At 40.2% G+C, this 17267-nt stretch overlaps 1 protein-coding gene across 7 annotated transcripts in view; it reads right to left on the reverse strand.

Moving 5' to 3' along the window:
• The window catches only part of ENOX1 (ecto-NOX disulfide-thiol exchanger 1), a 361993-nt gene that overhangs the window by 285760 nt on the left and 58966 nt on the right, over positions 1 to 17267 (reverse strand). For 6 of the 7 annotated variants that reach the window (XM_030036520.2, XM_030036518.2, XM_030036519.2 and 3 more), the window contains exon 2: positions 871 to 944. The gene's annotated coding sequence lies outside the window, so the exon portion shown is untranslated. Of the gene's footprint in view, positions 1 to 870; positions 945 to 1445; positions 1468 to 17267 lie in introns of those variants that run through there. The other variant, XM_030036514.2, reaches the window with a different exon arrangement.

A 17267-nucleotide genomic window follows, 5' to 3' on the forward strand; every position in this document is an offset into this window, starting at 1 on the left:
CATAAGAAGAATTCAACCTCTCCCCCATTACAAATCTCTTCACTGTTTCTCCAGATCAAGGTAAGTTCAATCGTTACATCCATGTATTCAAGAAAACTTTTCCTCTTTAGAGCTGAGACTCAAAAAATTGTCTAGGTCTATAAGCTCTTTAGAAAGAATAAAGCCTTCTGAATCTCCTCTTGTTTCTCTTTCTCCATTGCTAGGAGTTCAGCAGAGTTTCAAGCATCATAAAGCGTGACCTGACTTTTAAAAAAGAAATCACCTAAAAATTGCTTCGTTATATGCAGGAATGTATTTCTGAAACTGCCTGAATATTTTCTGTAAATGTTCCAAGTGAGATACTAGCTTCACTGAAATACTTGAGAAAATTTCCAGGAACGTCAATGTGCCCAAGGTTTCAACCTTTATGGCCATTTTCTTCCCAGTATTTAGTCACATTTGTACCTTTACTACCTTTAGCAGTTGCAAAGAAAACCAAAGGAAACACAGACGAAAAGCCAGTTAAAGCACAGCCTCAACTATGGGGGGATCAAGAGTAGAGCTACTTCTTCCAACTCACCAATTTTACCTTTAAAACTTCTTACTTGCTCGTGGAGACTCACCTTTTTGTTCAGTTTGAAGTTAAATTTGTAAGTTTGGCTACACATTTCTCTCTGAGTAACTGTGAGCATCATATCCTTCCCAATTTCTGCCATACAAATACCCTATGTGCTATTGAAAATTCAGCCTGCAAAGATCCATCATACTGTCCCATTCATGGCAGCTGAGATTTATCAAGAGCTTTAAGAAGTTCAGCATTAAACTGTCAACAAAACTCACACACACTCCAAATCATCCAACACAAAACATGAATGTATCCATTACACGTACCTATTTATTGCAGATACTCTCCAAGTTTCAAGAAGCATATAACCAAGAATTGCTTCAAGTTCAGAGTCCAAGATCTGAAAAGGAGATAATATATATTTTTAAAAGTCACTAAATGTAGAAGGCTTAAGCATATAAAAGAAAAAAATTATTGTGCAAAATTACTATTTAGAAATGAGTTTATGAGCTAGTCCTTCTAAAGTTGTGTATCACCTGAGAAATGTTGTGGGTGATAACAATGATGGTATGATAATTTCTATGGTATTAAATTTAAGATACATAATATTGTATAGATTCTTAGGCAACTTCTACATACGAGTTCAAAATTAGCAGAAAACTCTGAAAACACATCAAATTTGCAAATAGCAATTTTGCTACAACTATTTGTAATGAAAGAACAAAACTAATATATTGAATATGCAAAACTGCCAGTGGCATATCAGAAAATATACATGATTTAGGAAAACACAAACATCTCTATGTACACTTAAGCAATATTGTGCTTTTAGTTTTCAGCAAGGCAGTGGCATGAATAGGGAAACCACATGAAAAATCAAGGATATCATTATGTGCATTACCTCTTTTTTGTCCAAAAATGCTGAGCATGGCAGTTCTGCTACAGGTGTGAAATTCTAGATATACATTTCTGTAAGCATATGTATAACACCTGATCACAATTAGTCCCAGAGTCTCTGTAAATTTTCCTGGTGATTCTTGCACAGTGACCCTGCGTGTAATGCATTTGATAAGTCTAATGCGCTTAAGAAAGCAAAAAAGAGGAGGAGGATACATCAGGAGAAAGAAACAGGCTTAGCAGACCAAGGAAAAACACAAAGGAGATAAAAAAAGAGGAAAAATTAGTTCATGTGTCCAACTGCACTTGGTCCGAACTTTGTTCTGCACAATGACTTCTGAGATGACCACATCAGCTTCACCATCGTGAGTACATGCTGTATTGAGTATTTCTGTGGCACCACTAGCATCTTTGAATTCTGTAGCAGGAAACAGTTTCACAAAGTGCTGCCACGCAGCCACAGCTCTTAAAAAAAAAAATAATTAAGAGCCCACATTAGAAAAAGTCCCGCCTCTTTCCTTTCCCCACAATTCTGCCTGAGCTTTTGCCTGCAGCTGCACTACTGCTACCCACCACGTGATTCCCAGTGTAGGCAAAGTGAATTACCTCAGCAGAGTTAAGACAAATCAGTTATAGAACGGCCTATACCCACTACGCATCAATGGTCACCTGGCTGGGAGCACCTATGTGCTCCAGCTGAAGAGCAGGCATTTTCTTCTCCAAAGTCTCAGCCCACCGAAGGAGTCCTAGACTCCCTCTGTTCCCTTCTGTGAGCTGGTAATTTTCAAGCAGAGAGACAAAATGTAAATATCAGCATGGATAATTATTCACTGCTCATTTTTTTGCAAGATAATCAGACAGAAAGATAAGGCAAGCTCTGAGAAACAGAAGCAGTAGAAATTTTTATCCAGCAACTGCATGAAAGATTCTGCCAATTCTTCTTACAAAAGCAACAGTTCGTTGATTTGTAGCTGCTGCCTACTTTCATGTGCAAGAACAACAACTACAGAAATCCCTCACTGGTCTTCTCTACATATTTTCAGGCAATGTCTATAAACATGACAACTTCTAGGATTATTTATTCTATGCACTATGTTGCCATTCCTGCTGTTGATGTCAACTGCAGACAAGCCCGGCTCAGAAGCTCCGGTTCCATTACAGAGGCACAAGTAACACCACTACATCTCTGCCCTTTCCATCTCCTACTCAATTCCCCAAAAGAGATTTCCACAGTAAGGCGTAGAGAAATCACAAAGAGAATGCCATTAAAGTTAATGTGAAAATCAGCCAAATATCACCTCTAAAACAAATGGGAGCTATTTACTAGGTAATACCAATAAAAATCTGCAAGATCAGAGGGTGGGCAAAGCTTACCCTTTATTTTCTATGGTTATGTCCTCCGTTTTTTTCTGCATGTCCTTCATCAGTTAGCCTTATAACACCTTCTCCACATAAAATCATAGAATCACAGAATATCTCGAGTTGTAAGGGACCCATGAGGATCATCATCATCCAGACACTCCTTGAACTCTGACAGGCTTGGTGCCATGACCGCTTCCCTGGGCAGCCTGTTCCAGTGACCCACCACCCTCTCAGTGAAGAACCTTTTCCTGACTTCCAACCTGAACTTCCCCTGGCTCAGCTTCATTCCATTCCCTCGTGTCCTATCGCTGGTCACCAGAGAGGAGATCAGCACCTCCCTCTCCGCTGACCCTCTTGAGGCATTCCCTAGGCCATGCTTTCCTCTCTTACTTAGCCCCCTCATCTCTTGCCCGCTTTTATGGCTGCTCATTTTACCCTCACTTGCAAGGTCTCTTCAGTTGACTACCGGCACTCATGTTACCACACCTTGGTGGGAGTTACCACCCATCGGTTGAAGCACGTTAACCACCTAAATGCGTGCTGTTCCCCGGCTGTACCATCTTCAGCCAAGTGACCTTCACGATGGGTAGTAGATTCCAGGGACTGAACTGTCAGGTCCAGCAAAACTTGTGTCGTAAAGGTAACCTTCAAAACACCAACCAGGTGTAAAGTTCTACTAATGTGATAACGCATGAAATTATATTGCTCAAAGACACGTCTCAAGGGATTGTTGACGTGAGAATTTATGACATATTTATAGAGAAACATAATGAATTATTGCATGGCTGAGATAGCTCTGTGATAGAACATTTACAGCCAAAGATAAGAACAATTGTATGTAAGCATAAGCACACGATTTGCTGCGCATAACATTAGCAGTGTTTATTTTAGAAATGACCACCCATCTGACTGTTCCAAAAAACCTTGTAGAGTTGCTAAAAGATGCCAGGGAAAGTTTTTACTTGTAGCATACTTTCTATCTTTAATAACACCAGCTGTCGCTTTTACAAACGCATCGTGCCCTTCACAGTTATCCCATATTCTGCAAACACCGAAAACCCCCCAAACCCTCCCAGTTATTAACATCTGCTTCACTTACTGATTCTGACAAACTGAAGGACAAAGGCATGATTTAACAGATTGCTCCGCGTAAAGAAACAATGCAGTTCACAAAAGGATTCATCAAATGCCCCTGTCAGAAAGCTTTACAAAGCACAGCTTAATGAACGTATGCAAATTGCTATAATATATAAAATGCCTGATACCACTTCAACAAGTAATGTGCTTATGAAATCTATGGAGAATGGTAAGATAGATCAATCTAATTTGTCTTTGAAATAAAGTGATTTGGTTCCCTCCAGATAATTTCAATCTCTTTTTTTTTAATGCCTTGTGGCATGACAGCAATGCATTACATACAATGAACCAGCGCTTTAGACCCTAGAAGATGTGATTATTCAATAGAAAAAGCATTCAGCAACAGACAAACTGGAAGCACACTGGTACACTTCAATATTTTCCTTCAATGTTTTGACATGCTGGCAGTTTTTAAAAATTGTTATTTCCAAGCCCTGCTGCATTTAAACAGCCCCTATTTTTTTTCGCCGTTGCTTGATGTGAGGTTGAAGCCCGAGTGTAAGTCAGGCTGATATTTACAGCATGAGGAACTGCTCCGATATGAAAGCACATCAGAAAACAACATGCACCCAGGATGATCACTGCTGTTGCTGTTTTCAACATTATTGATCTAGAGATCCGATCATTTTCTTCTCATCAAGATAAGGAAAGAATGGCTTATGAGCTAAAATGATTTTCGATGAAAAACTCAACATTTTCTAGAGGTTTTTTCCCCCTGACAACTGAAAGTTCTTCTCACCAACTTACTTTAAAAAAAAAAAAAAAAAAAAAAAAAAGCATTTTTAGTGTTTTGTCAAAGAAGCTAAAACCCACAATCACCCTTTATGAATTTATGGAAAAATAAAGAGAATTTCTCTAATTTTTTACTTGGAAAAAAACACATGGAAAAGAACACAACATAGTAAGTGCATCAGGAACTAGAAGGTGCAGAGTTTCTGGATCTTGGCTTTACTATTTAGGCTGGGAAGGTGGGAAAGAGGACTGTGAAGTACCATGATTATCTCCTTTTAAAGACCTTTCTTTCCCTGAAAACATCTGTCAGAGGAGCCTAGGTACAGCTAGTGATGCTATGGGGCTGAGATGGATTGTATCAGTTTCTGCAGTCTTTATTTTTTAGTAGAGGTGCTACTCACCCTTTGAAAAAAAGTCCCTATGGAAAAAAGACCATAATATATAGTAACATAAAACTGATTCTTGGTAGTTTATAATTTTCAACCACCTTCTTACACCTTCGGCATCCCCAGTCATCCACAGACTACGGATACAGAAGACAAATTGCCTGGCCTCTTCATCTTTCCTTCAGTCACATTCCTCTGGAGTCTGGGATGGACAAGGTCCAGGGTGCAGTTTTCCCGTTCTTTTACATGCTATTTATTAGGCCTACAACTCTCCAGCTGGAGGGTGTCCATCCCATTCTACAGAATTCAAGTTTTTATAGGAAATCAAAGGAACTCTCGTGCTGGAACCACAAAAGAAAAACAAACACTGTCTAAGTAACACTTTCTTGGATGGTTCTTGGCTACATTACGCTAGGAGAAGAATCCCTGATGTAGTAGTCTAATAGATAAACAGTTTCAACTCTTATTTCATATCATCCATTATATGTTTCATGTTACTACAGAAGTAATTGCTGTTACTGCCAAAGCTAGACACAAGTTTTGCTCAGTGCCTTAGGCAAAATGACTAAGTTGGGCAGTACTTCGTGCAGGATTCTCAAATTTCTGCATGACAGGACCGCAGTTTCTGCATTGAGAATTAACTAAACTGTAAAATAAGAGTCCAGGTTGAAACACCATGTCAGAAATGTATTGTGATCTCCTCATTTTAAAGGCATTAACTTGTAAAACCCTTTCCATCCTGTTACACTGAATATTCAGTATGTGCCAGGCACCGTGGAAAACGTTTTTATTTCTCTTCCAATGAATATACATTAGAGTGAGTGTTTATAACATTTTTCTAGAATTGGGTTTGTTTATATCACTGACAATTAAGGGGTGATATCTTTAACACTCTGTATCACTTTTAGATGCCAGTGAGCAATATTTAACAAAGCAGGCTGTTCTCATTTCTACATCTTTTTTTTGTACTCAAATTTGCAAGATGGTGGGTTCTTCGGCTTCGCATTCAGTCAAAGATTGAAATCTGGGAATAAATGAACATGCCAAGCCTTTCTTTATTATACATCATTTCTCAGAGTAACTCTTTCAGGTTCCATCATTACCATCCTTATTTTAAATTTGTTCTTTTTAACATAAACCTACAAGAACAGAAAAATGTCTCCCCTTTTGACTGTACATTGAGGCTAACAGATTCACAGTTGATGTAGTTAATAAAGGCAATTAAGGAAGCTCCATCTCACACCTCCCCTCTTATCTCCTGAACCCATATGAAATTATACTAATTATCGTAAGTAAAATTAAACATTCTAACTTTTCCCTGAAATAGGGAGGAAACTATTATTCTTTGGAGTCAATCTTCTTACAGCTCCCTTAAGATGCAACACCTAATAGATTTCAGGGTAAAAAAAGAGCCTCCTGTACAGATTTCAGTTTCACTCTAATAAAACAGCTTCAATAAAGTATATTAACCTGCACACCATCATTGACAAAATTACAGTCACGCTGTGTGCAATGGAGTATGCTAGGTGATAATACAATAAAACATCTTTTTTTAACCTGTTACTCTGGTTTTTTTTTTCCATCAGGGACATCAGTGTTTAAAGTCGGGGTGCAGTGCTTTCAGAAGATAGGTGGGAAGCAGAGCCAGGCCACCCAGACCCACGTCCCCACCCACTAGCAGATTCCTGCCACCCATCGCGGTGAGGGTATTCACCCATCACTGTTATGGACAAAGTACCTATACTGGACAGCAGCGTAATCAATAACAGTAAATGGTTCTGGGACTATCCTGAACTGACAGTGAAGCAGACTAGAAACTGAAATCCTTTCTTTGATTAGCGTCTTAGCAAGCTAGTACAAACCCATGTTCCCTGTTGAAAAAAAAAAGAAAAATGAGGAGGTTTGTAAGAACACAGACCTTTTTCTACTCAAGCAAGCTGATTTCTAATGGCTGAAAATGCCCTCTTTCCCTAACCTGTGGGAAAATGCGAGAAAGGACTCACTGCTCTAAAGTCTGTCTCAAAAGTGACGTCCAAGGTGCAAAGACTCCCAACCTGAAATATTTCTGTGAAAATATAAAGTATTGAGCAACTTTACTATGGCAGGCACTTCTGGAGGGAAAGGGCCCTCACCTGTCCCGACACAGGCAGAAGCAGCACACAACACGGGCACTGCTTTTGGTTTGACAATGCGGAACTTAAGCTACCTTGCTGCATCTCTGCAGAGCGTCTGAGATACGCAAAAATGTGCTGCCATGATTGCAGTCTAGAGGTTGGAATAGAAACTCTGTAAGAAAATACATACTTTTTTTTTTTTTCTTCTTTTGAAAGAAAGGCAGAAGCACTATGTTGCACTATTTCATCCCAGTGAAAGACTGGGTCAGCAGCCGAATGCAATAGATGCAATAAATCTCTAATCCTTCCCTTCTTTAACTGTAGTGACAACTGCTAGGAAACCCTGTTCAGATAATCACAAGAAATGTAAAAAGGGGTTCCAGTAAGTTGAACAGAGATCATATTTTTCAAGAGTAAGACCTACTGAGGACATCATGGGTAAGTTCAGCATGCCCATGACACTCAGTTGTCCTGGAAGGTACTTAAATAACATCTAGCACCACAATATCTGAAGATTATGATACCTCATCCCTGCATAAAAGTACAAACCATTCAGAACTGGCCACCAGTGAAGTCCAGCCTCAGAAATCACAGGTGGGTCAAAAAAATCCATAGAAGAAACAAGGGGACCATCATGTCCTCCTTGAAACGGACACCTATTGTAACGGGGGCCAGCTGCAATTCACAGCTGTTTGCTCACATTATTTTTAGCATTATAGAAAAGAAAGGCCTACGTTCTCTCTTGTCTCGGAAGCAAATACGGAAGCTGGAGCTGTGAAGAGGAGCAGGATCAAACAACTTGAGAGGAGTCTAGGAAGCCTTTCTAAGCAGTCAGTCGTGTCTCCTGCTAAAAGTGGAGGACAGGCACCAAGATGTCATTCTCTGAAAAGTCAGAAATAATGAGGAATAGCTTATCAAGATAAGGATTATTAGCAGACAGGCTAGTGGCAGAATTAGTTCACAGAGTGATGATAAAACAGTATTAGGAAAGCAGAGCAATTTTAAGGAAAGGTAGCTAAAAATACCTGCCCAACGCACACTTCTCCAAGTCCTTCTCATCTCCAGTGTAGTGATGCTTCAAAGTTAAATGTCCCAACAGACAACCCTGTACTCTGTCTGCTAGCGTCAAGATGAAGCATTGCATGCTGTGGCAGGGCTGTAGTCTCTGAGGGTTGTGTGTCTGTGTGAATGATGAGGATAGCTGCATTTTGTTCCAGTTACTGTGAATTAGGAGCAGAACCCCGTTGCCTGGCAAGCTTTCAGCACAGGCTTCAGCTGGGAAAATTCTGGGTACAGTGCTTGGGCTGTAGTACTGAAAGAATATACCACTCAGAACAACGAACTGGGTCTTGTCCTGTTTCCTGATCTTGCTTTGTCCACGAGGACCACACAGGATCTGTTCCACAGACACGTGCACACCACACAATACCTTCCTAACACCACCACCAAAAGACCAAGACCTACGTCCCAAATGGGTTTTGGGAAGGCAGCTGACATCCCCAACTCCAAGGGTCTGGCAGCAGCAAGGAATTTCTTACACTAACGTCTCAAACTGGGACCTTCTGGCATCTGTTAGCAAACAGCAGAATCCACCAACCACTGGATTAAACATAAAATAGGTGATAGTGCAAACACATGAGCAGGGGCCAGTCTCCTTACTAGACCCTTTGGTAACACTATGACTTCATATTGCATGCTTAATTTTTATGTTTGTTTTTTAACCTCTGTAAATACTTCTATGCATTCTCACAAAACCTTCCCTAAGTTTACCAAATTCTGTCTTCAAGTTATTTTAGTTTTCTACTCAACTAGCGCATCTGGAGTTTATTCCAGAACTTCACCTCTTGGGATGTTTGAAAAATTTCTTCTAATTTTCAGTCTAAATTCATCCAGGACTAATTAATAAACATATTATCTTGTGCTGATATTATCCTTCAATTTCAACAGCTCTCCTCCCTCCCTGGTGTTTGTCCTCCAAAGGTATTTAGAACAAAGTTTTTTCCTGGATATTATATACAAATTATAGGGAATAGAGGCTTAGCATATTTTGTCAGAAAGTCTGACAGAAGGTAACTATTCACTGGGAAAATATATTTACCTTATTTTTTTACTAATGAACAAAAGGCAGATGCTGATTTCTTTTCCTAGTTATACTCCAGTATAAACCAGGAATGATTAAACCTGCATGGAGAGCAAATTATAACTTATGGCTAGCCAAAAGGCAAGAATTGCAGCTGAGCAGGCATATGCCTAGGGCTGCAGTGAGAACTGTGAGCACTAAGCTGTCAGTGGAGAACAAATACCTAATAGTGAAGGGGAGAGCAGTAGACATCTGTCCTGTGAAAGCCATCTTTTTAGAGGCCTTGGAAAGTGAAAGATAGTTGACCATAGACTTCCTCCAGCCCGAAGAGACTTGAAAACCAATGTATCTGGCATCTAGACCTCCTACTCTCTAGGTAAATGCTGCACCTGCTTCAGTTCAGATTGGACGTTAGGAGAACGTTCTTCACCAAGAGGGTGGTGGGTCACTGGAACAGGCTCCCCAGGGAAGTGGTCCCCAGCCTGTCAGAGTTCAAGGAGTGTCTGGACGATGCTCTTAGTCATATGGTTTAGTTTTAGGTAGTCCTGCGAGGAGCAGGGAGTTGGACTCGATGATCCTTATGGGTCCCATCCAACTTGAGATATTCTGTAACTCTATGATTTTCTGTCTATGCAAAAGGCAATTTTATCCACTCCCCTGTTTTTCAATGTAAACATCACACTTTTGTGTTGAATTCAATGCCACTCAAATGTGTTAGGAATCGAGCCTCTCTGAGCGCCAAAGTACCTCGCTGCTGTCTCCAAACCGTGATGGCTTTGCCATGGAGAGAACCAAGGCTTCTCACTTCTTGAACCATGATGTCTGAATATTCAACAGACCCTACCTTTAAACACCCAAGGAAGTCTGAGGTCCAGGACAGAGGGACTGATCGATGTAAATCAGGTGGCCCTCCAGCACAGCTGCTCTGTATCGATCTCAAGACTTCAGCACCTAGGGGGGATTTGTCTCACCAACTGCAGATGTCGATACCTGAGCTCATCACCTTGGGCTACCCTTAACTGAGAGAGAGAAATAGGTGCCTCCAGGGCTCAATTCCTCTCATCCTAATGTGGATATCTAAAATAACTTAGATGAATTGCACCCAACGATAGGGTCCAATGATCATAAAAGGAATCCAGGGATTGTAGCTTTGATGTAGGTGCTTATGCTATAGATAACTCAAGGTAGTTGAGACAAATCTTACTGCTGAAGTCTGCCTCAGGAGAGCTGGCATTCAGACAGATCTGAAGTCACAAAGAGGGGTTCAAAGGATGGGTTTTCAATGACACCATGATCTAATCTGTAAGTCTTTATTCAGTCCAGCCTTTTCTTGTTGAATTTTAAATAGAAGAATTTGAGATTTGGCTCAATGATAGCAGCAATAAAAGTCATCATTAATCTAGGAAGACTGATTTATGAGAAAATATTAAAATAACTAAATATGTATAGCTTGACTAAAGCCACTATTGAAAGAGAAATATGATAATTATCTACAAGCTCTGGAAGGATACACATACTAAAGATTTTTTTTAATAGGGTTTTTCAGGAAACTATAGCTAAGAGTAATGTGATTATACTGAACAAAGTAAAATTTAGGCTGACAGGGAAAAAATTCCTAATAATGAAGTGTATTCTATTGTAGCATAATCTTCCAAAGGAAGTTGGCTGAAGTCCAATCACATCTAAAGCCAACTGGACAAAGATCCGCAGAGAACAATCGTGTATTAGCTGCAAGATGGACTAGATGACTCAACAGCACTTTTTCATTTTTAAATTCCTATCATTCCACTGTATAAAATAATCCAATAAGCCAAAGGGAGGAGGGAAATAGGCTTAGCAACAAATGCACAGCCGTCTCTTCTCCGAGGTCTGCACGCTGCAATCAGTGTGTCTTGCACTGATTGCACTGAGGGAGGAAACATCTGTGTGTGGTCAGAGTACTGTGTTAATTCAGTGCTACAAAGTCATATGCCTGATGTCCCCTTTTCCCCTTGTTGCACTCAATAAAATAACATTACCAGAAGAATCGACCCTGTGTTGTGAATGTATCAATCATGATTTTTGCTGCACCAGCTACTCATAATTGCTTTAAGCTTTCTTGATCTCAGATGCCAATTGGTGTTAAACAAAAAATAAATAGCCTGTAGGCACATATTTCCACTGAAAAAATCCTGCCACATGTTGATCTACAAGGAGTAGGGTAACTATGTTTTCCTAAAGTTATGACGCTCATTTTTAAAGCTGTGCAATGGTTAACTCCCTGGTTTTGAAGAGGCTTTGACATTTTATAGCTAAAATATCTTGCTCAGAGTCTGTGTTACTATACTGTCTGTTTTCTGTTACACTTAAGCCACAAGTAACAGAAGTCTTCTTAAAGAACGACTATTCAATTTAATTGTGGATTTGGTTTCCCTCTCCAGAGAATATTAGATGGTCTTAACAATGCATATATATATATATATATATATATATATATAAATAAATACTTTCTGAAGAAAATGCTTTCAAGTGTAACATTAGCTTTCTACAACCCATTGCAACTCCACTTTTCCCACAGCAGTCACACTCTGTAATGCTTACCAAACCTCTTCTACCCACTTCATGGAGAGGTCTGAGATTTCAGAGAATGTATTTAGGATGTATAGCAGGGGACAACTTCTCTTAAAAAGATTTTAAAAGAACATCATCATCTGAAGAATAGATCTGCATGCTATAGGGGTTTTGGTTGGGGTTTTTTTTGGCTTGTTTTGTTTTTTGTTGGGGGGGCGGGTTGCCTCAAGTGCTCAATTAAGCATACAACAGCAGAGACAGGATTTCTGTTTTTCAAAGAAGGAATATTAATGGAAATTTACGTCTGCATAACAAAACAGTGATCAACAGCTCACAGCTTACACCATCGATTTGGAATTATTCACATAATTTCTCCTTGATTTCTTCCCCTACTCGATTGCACTTTCCGAATCAGAACCCAAATTACTATTTTCCTACCTTCTTTCCCTTGTCAAAAGAATTAAGAGAAAGCAAATATTAGAATTTTACCACACTCAATCCTTCTAAATACTTACACATTTGAGATTTTTCCTTCTCTCTTGTCTTAAGATAATATGAGACATAAAACATGAATTACCCTTTAACCGATACAGCTGCTAATTCCCACTCCTGGCGAAAGAGTTAAGGCAATAAAGTGGCAGATGTGTCTCTGCAGTCTACCTGCACCTGAAACTGAGGTTGCCTTGGCAGAAGCGACCCACCGCTTTTAATTGGTCTGAACGTATGCCGAGAGGAAAACTGGCTGCTGCATCACAGTTCAAAGGCGTTGGACACACGCTGCTGCGGGATGGTGTTCAAAATGATGCCGTAAAAGATGGAGGATAATCAGCAGGAAGGCACTGGGGACCAAGAGGCAAGTCTATGGGGTGCGGGTACACAACTGGGGCAGGGGTAGGAAAAGGAGCAGATGGGGAAGAGGCCCATATGAAGCTGCATTTTATCATCTCCAAAATGACCATGAGGCAGAAGACACTGCCTACCAGAAAGCCCTAAAGATGTGAGGAGTTCCTTTTATCCTGCAGTTTTCTGGGCAACCTGGGCAGAGCTCTGTACACAAACCCAGCAACAAAGTCTCTGCTGCTGCCCTTGGGCTTCTTTTCCACTTGAATTGTAAGCAAAGAAAAAACAAAAAACAAATACCAAGACAGGGGTATGATGAGACACAGGAATGGAAAAGCTGATTAAAGCATTTTCCAAGTCCCACACAGAGGTGCAGATCAAGGAAGAAGTGGAATGAATATTTTTAATTATTTTAGGGAAATTTTCACTAGGAAATTGGTTGTATTATACTTAACTCAGACAGCTATTTCTCATGATGATACTGTAACCAAAAGCTAACCTTCCTGCAATTTTTCACTGATTTACATTGTTGAAAGAGTTACGAAAAAAAAAACCTGAGAAGAAATATTATATTTCTGTTTTAACTAAATGAGTGAGAATCAAACATTGAAAACTAATCACATGTAAGGACTACATAAGGCTCAGCCTGAAGGATGGCTTTTTCCAGCAGTTAGCAGGACTGTCAACATAGCAAAGATGCTATGACATGAAAATACCTTCACAGCTTTACAGCAGAGTAACCACTTGATTTCTTTGTCCAGTTTTGCTTTGCTGTGTTAGAAGATATGTGGCCAGGCAGCAGCCATGAAGGCTACATAATTTCCTACTGCAGGTTTCTGCACTTATATGGAAATACCTGGAGAGAGGGATGATTTAACAATGGAGTCTGTTGAGACACAAGGAGTTTCTTGAGAATGGGTAGGAAAGGGAGAGAGATGGTCATTCCTGCAGAGATGAGTGGGGAACAAACTCGCAGCAAGGCTCCAGAGGTGACAGAAAGAAAGGGACTTTGCTCATGGAGATCTTCCAGTGAGGATTTCATAGCATCTGTGGTTAAACTTGAGAGCTGCAAGCTGGAAAGAATGACCAAAGGAAAAGACTGTCCCAAGGAGACCATCTGCAGGGGGGCAGACCTGTTTCCAGTCCCTTTATTTCGGGCTGTCTTTCATAGCAGGTCACAGTTTTCTCTATTAAGAACAACTTGGTTCTAGTTTAGTATCATGCACTGTAACACTCAGCATTAGGAACCAGAAGTTTTGGGGGTCATTGATTCAGTGTGCTCACTTTTAGGAAACCAAAACTGCCTGATAAAAAGTCCTGCCACAAGCTCAGATTATTATTGAAAAGATAATGGAAAATTTAAAGAAACTGCAAGAAATAATACATTTTTATTCAACTGAATTTTGGGGCTTGGGATTTTGTACATCAGTATTTAATAGTCCTACTTCAGCAGGGACTCAAGGGGACCTCGTGGTGAAAGAGGAAGGAAGAAGCAGGACAGCAATAAGCATGGAGCAGTTGTCCTGGTTTTAGGGTAAGCAAAAGAAAACAGTCTCAGCTAGAGAAAGCAGAGAAGGCTGTGGATTAAAGGTACGCTTTTCAACATCAAGTTATTTCCCAGCCGCTCACATGCACAGTGAGAGAAGTCATGGGAAATTAAAATGCATGAAGATGGGGAAAAAAGCTTGCCTTATTCTTCTAATTTGGGAGTCTGAGTCTTGACTTTTAAGCTTAGATTGCTATCAATGGAAACTCTCTAGCTTTGAGATGCACTTTTTTAAGCTACTGTCCTAAGGACTCTTGCAAGGTTTTGTTTCGATGGAGTTTTGGGGATGAGGGGGACAAAAGGGAGTAGAAGGAGATTATCATCTTTAGAAAGTATTCATATATTTCTGCAGTGTGTCCCAAGAGTTTTTAGGGACTAAGGCTTTTTGTGTCTAGCGGGTGACACGCTCAGATCCTTGCAAAGCCGAAATCCCTCCACTGCATAACGTTACACTGAGCAAATGTAACAATTACAGGGCTTTTTAAAACTAGAAATACTTACAAAAAGATATCAAAATTTGCTTGGCATTCTGAATTAGAAGAAAAGGAGACTAATTCATTACAAATGAGATTCTTAAATACTGTAACTACACACAAAAATTCAGCAAGTTTACTTGCAGTCATTGTTGCTACAATGTTGAAGTGTCTGTAAGTGCAATTGCATTACCCAATTAAGCCCCAAATTGTCAAATTTATTCATGCAGTGCAGGCATATCATATTTTAAAATGATCCCAATCAGTTAGATGATACTCCCTTTCTGCACATGAAGCCATTGAACATTTAAAAGAAAGAAATCTTTCCGGTTTTCCTTTGGATCCCAAGTGGGTTGGATTTTTCAGCTTAAGCCTCCCTAAAACACAGAGGACTAAATATTGAAAGCATTGTACAGATTTTATAATTCAGAAAACAGGGGTTGAGAGGCACATATCTCACAACTTCATCGAGAGCGAAGGCCTAGGTTCTTTAACCACCATCCCCACTGCAATCTTTAAATATCATATTACAGTCCTCCTGCATTAGAATCCTCTGTAGGTTCAAGTAAAGGGAAAACCGGTTGTCCACAAACTGTGAAATTTAAAATACGTGTAACTAATCAAGACTAATCATAAATATGGAAGACTGAAGAGTCCCATCTTTCACTTGGGAAAGGAAGGCACACTCTGGCACACCAGCTTTTGAAGCATTTACATCCCACGCACAGGATCATGAGGTCTGCTGGTTACACAGCGTTTTCACATGACTGAAAGAGATTTTCTAGTCAGTAATAACACCAGTTTAAATTTTAATGGAGCTGTTCTGAAGAAAAATAATTAACATATGGTTGACTTCCCATATATTAGAGAAAACAATAACAGTGACTAACTCAGTATCTTCTGTAGCACGGCATAATTTCAGCTGTCTTGGTCACGATGAGTTGTGTGGCTGACTCATCTCACAGACATGCACCACATGACGAGAACAAACACAAATCGTTTGCAGCATCAAGGACGAGATTTTACCTAAGACAGAGGACATAGGACCATATTATGGAGGGACTGCCTAGAAAGCAGCAGCCAGCTAGCCATTACCTCTTTGAGTCACAGAAAATCCCTGACAGGTGGTTAATTGATAATACTGTATCACAAGGCAATCTCTACGCTGTCGGCTTGATTGCTAGGCTTCAAGTCAGGGCATGTAATCTTGGCTTTTCACAGTCCCTGAATTCAAAGTGTCATTCTGAACGTGTGGTTTACAAGCCCCAGATCCCTGCAGAGTTAAATTCTTAAAAGAAATTTCTATTTGCTACAAAAGGGGCTCAAAGCAATCCCAAGCTGTGACAATGCCATAGAGAACTTCTTGGGATGCTGTGTCCTACCAATTATGGCCATCGGCACAACACTGGTAGATGTCAAAGAGAAATCAGGACACCACATCTACCCGAGAAGCACTTGTCAAGACCTGCTAGATGATGTTTAGAGATGTTAGCTGAAATAAACAAAATAGGGAAATGATTAATGGCATCAAGTCTAGCAGGTGGGTTCTTATGCTGGCAGACACTCGGCAGACTGTGGTTTCAGCTGAGTCACAAACAGAGGATGTGCAGAAGCCGGATCAGATAACAAAAAAAGTCTGCAAAACACATGCTTCTACTTGGGATCATATTTATTAACACAGCCATTCAGGCAGTCTTATTCTTAGAATAAGAACTAAAATAAACAGAACAACCCCAGCTGTCAAGAGTACCACCAGTTTCCTGTATTTCAAGAAAAACAGAGAGGCATCTAAACTACCATCCACCCGTTGTCTAAGTTCCCCTCTATGTTCAGTGGAGCAAAACAAGGAGCTCATAGCCACTGGACTCCTGACTGAGATGGCTGGTTAAGGACCTAGGGGTGGAGGGAGTAAATCCAAGCTGTTGCTGGATCACATTTCCATATAGTGTGGGGAGAGATAGGTAATGCCAAAATGCAATGCAGAACATAGCCAGGCTGAATCACTCTCTGAAGCTGCTCTCTCGACTGCATGGGGAGAACAGGCACCTAACTAACATCTGTAGGATCGGATCTGGATTCATCCCACCTCCATCTTGGCACAGCAGACTATGCAAATATAGCATACCGCAGGATTAATCTACCCATCACTTAACTTAGATGTCCATAAAATGATTGCTGGTGTTCAGGAAATATGAGTGGCATGGTAGACAAACTCCTGCTTCCATCAATCAGCTTTTCATTAACATCATTCATCCTGTCCTCTTTATTCAGAATAAAATCTGCATTCTCTCTTTACCATGCAAATACCTCTTACATAATAAATAACACAACACAATGAATCCTTCAGTGTCCCTTTTTCCTTGTTGGGAAACTGTCTCTGCAGTGCTTTATGCTGAAAAGATTTTTCAGACCTCAGCACACACATTAGCTGTAATATTTCCTTCCTGTGCAAGCACAGCCAGAGATCGTCTTTTTCATTTTCTCCCTGGTAAGGAAAGGCATTGACATCCAAGATATTCACCTCTACCCATTGGGCTGTGAATCTTTGCATGGATGAAAGCTCTTCCTAGGATTGTCCTAGTTAGGGGAAGCCTAACTTAGACCTT

The sequence above is a fragment of the Aquila chrysaetos genome, chromosome 14 (assembly GCF_900496995.4).
Source record: "Aquila chrysaetos chrysaetos chromosome 14, bAquChr1.4, whole genome shotgun sequence".
In the NCBI taxonomy this organism is placed as follows: Eukaryota; Metazoa; Chordata; class Aves; order Accipitriformes; family Accipitridae; genus Aquila; species Aquila chrysaetos.